The sequence below is a fragment of the Elephantulus edwardii genome, unplaced genomic scaffold (assembly GCF_000299155.1).
Source record: "Elephantulus edwardii isolate Elephantulus edwardi_28Jun2011 unplaced genomic scaffold, EleEdw1.0 scaffold00124, whole genome shotgun sequence".
In the NCBI taxonomy this organism is placed as follows: Eukaryota; Metazoa; Chordata; class Mammalia; order Macroscelidea; family Macroscelididae; genus Elephantulus; species Elephantulus edwardii.
Genome location: NW_006399874.1, coordinates 6,374,633 through 6,377,498, shown reverse-complemented (window position 1 = coordinate 6,377,498; position 2,866 = coordinate 6,374,633). Strand labels below are relative to the sequence as shown.

Sequence of the window (2,866 nt, the reverse complement as noted above, 5' to 3'; positions counted from 1 at the left end):
CAAGGAACAGCCCCTACTAGCAACGTATCCGAAGTATGTGAGGCAAAGCTTCATCATCCTTGCCTCCAAAGAGCACTCTGGCTGCACTCTCTCCAAAACATATTTGTTTGTTCTTCTGGCAGTTTATGGGATGTTCAGTACTCTTCTCCAAAACCACAGCTCAATGGCATCAATTCTTCTGTCTCTCATATTTATTGCCCAATTCTCAGATGCATAGCAAGTGATCAGAAAGACCATGGCCTGAAGTTCTCCTTAGTTCTCAAACTGATAACATTATTCCTCAATCATTTGGAGAGGTCCCTAACTGCAGACTTTCCTAGTGCAATATGTCTCCTGATTTCAAGGTTGTTAATTGTGGATCCAAGTAAGATGAAGTTGTTGACAGTTTCAATCTTTTCCCCTTCTATCATAATGCTGCCTAATGTTTTCCCCATTTGTCATGATATTATTGGGACATTAGTAAGGATTTTTATTTTCTTGATGTTAAGATATGATTAATACTTAAGACAGTAGTTGACATTGTTTTGTACCATTGAGTCAGAAATGACCCACAGCTGACCCTCTAAAGGGTTTTCAGAGGCACTTAATCACACGGTAGGAGGATGCCCATCGTCCTTCTCCCACAGAGGAGCTGGTAGGTTAGAACTGCATGCCTTCGGGATTGTGGCACAGCTTCTTACCACTAGGCTCCAGAGCTCCCTGAATACTGTAGTAGATCTTCAATAAGTGCTTCAATCTCGCTTCATTTTCAGCAAGCAAGATTTTTGTCATTTTAGTATCTGAGTTGTTAATGAGTCTCCCTCCAAATAGTTCTTCATATAGTTTGTATAATAGAGCACATCCAAGAAAACCCCAGAGAGCAGTTGTGCTCTCTAACATGTGAGGTCCCCAGGAGTCGGGATGGCATGTGGAGGGCAATGAGTTTGATTTTTGTTTAATCCAATACTATTTTTAAATGATAGCTTTTCAAGATGGATGAAATATTTTAAGTAAATGGTTTTCTGTCAAGGTGATGGTTTCTTATAGAAATTGCTTTAATATAGGCTGAATTTAACCTTGCAAGTCATTTTTAAAAGGAAATTCCAAAACTTTACTTTAGGATGGAAGTGATAAAAAAATTGTGCCAAATTAGTAGTTGGTTTCTATAAAATGTTTTCACAGACTTTATTTTTGTTAGTATTAGCAGCTGTAACAATTGAGGCCAGGTGACAGATAATTTCTTTCTAAGAAGGTGTTTATTGTCAGGAAAATTGCAAAGTTTCCTTTGTAATTACTCTATTTTTGCTGTTTTGGCAGCCTGTAAAGTTTTATTGGCATTTACTAAAAGGTACTTTTTTTGGCCCTAGCCAGCTGGCTTTCTTTTTTTGGGCAAACTTTCCTAGCTCTACTATTCAGAACATATTTTCAACTTTGATTGTCTACTGATGGATGGGGTGTTTATGAACAAGGAGCGAAGTGGCTTATAATGTCTCAATTGATCTCAAGTCATGTCTTCAGTTGGGTGACATCAGAATGTGGCAGGTGTACCTCAACCTTGTGAGGTTTGCTTCCTTGTTATCCAGCTTATCATTTTGGTGCTAATGTGGTCAATTTAAGACCATGCAAATTATAGGCTCTTTTCATGTATAGACTGGAAGAAAAGGGTGTGAAATTATCAATCATAAGTGAGGATTCACTCTTAAGAAAATGAAATTTTTCAAGCAATATAGAGTCATCAAATTGATGTTGAAACTCTGTTTTAGGGGAGAAACATAAGGACAATAAATGCACAGGAATTTAAAAATAGACCAATAAAATAAATTTATTTTATTTAAAAATATAGATGTAGTGTTTAAATTGCCTCAAAGGTATCCCCCTATTATATATTGTTTTCTTATGAAGGGATTTATTTAAATATTTTCCCAGATAATATTAATGAATATGAGAGATCTCTTTTTTAAAAAATAATGACTCAGATGAGGGATAGAAACAATCTGGACTGTGAGAGAGTTAAAATGGCTGCTTTGCTGGATCATGAATTCCTATGTTGCCAAATCAGGAAATAAAGGTTACATAATTCTTGATTGGCTGAAGACTATCAGAGGAGTTAAACCTGGGTATTGGATACCTATCTGTCCCTTATTCTCTCCGTGCCCTCGAGTTGGCACTGACTCATAGCTGACCCATCAGTGGGTTTTCAGATAAATTGCATAGGAGGAGATTATCCATTTGTCTCCCATAGAAGAGCTGGTGGACAGTGCTGGCTGGAGCTTCCCGACTAAATCAAGCCTGGAAGCAGGAGCAGCATCCACTTCCGAAATGGCTTGCCTCCCAAAACTCTATGTATGAACAGTGCTCAGGCCGTTCGTTTATAGGGTCGCTATGAGTTGTCTATGCCTCGACGGCATCAAACAACAACAACAATGAGCTTAAAATAACCTCAATAGGAAGGGTGGTCTGAACATATCGTTGTTATTAAATAATGCCATAAATCCCACTGTGGTTGAGTTGATTTTGACTTGTAACGACATTTCATTAGATTTTCTTGGCTCTGAACAGGAGAAGATGGCCTATCTTTTTCCCTCAGAGCAGCTGAAAGATTTTAATCTTTTGGTTACCAGTTAATATATAATATAGTACACCATAAGTACTCCTCAAACATTGTAATAATAATGTTGTTGTTATTGTTTTATAGTACTTGTTTATTATACTTCAGTGTGTTGTTGTTGTTGTTGTTGTTATGTGCTGTCGAGTCGCTTGCGACTCATAGCGATCCTATGTACAACAGCCCTAAACTCCGCTCTGTCCTGTGCCAATAGCACTGTCTCTGACACTCCCATCCCAATTATCCCAGTCACTGAATCAATCCACCTCATAGAGGGCCTTC

At 38.0% G+C, this 2,866-nt stretch overlaps 1 protein-coding gene across 1 annotated transcript in view; it reads right to left on the bottom strand.

The window, feature by feature from the left end:
• The window catches only part of BEND6 (BEN domain containing 6), a 29,891-nt gene that overhangs the window by 6,796 nt on the left and 20,229 nt on the right, over positions 1–2,866 (bottom strand). The gene's annotated exons all lie outside the window — the stretch shown is intronic.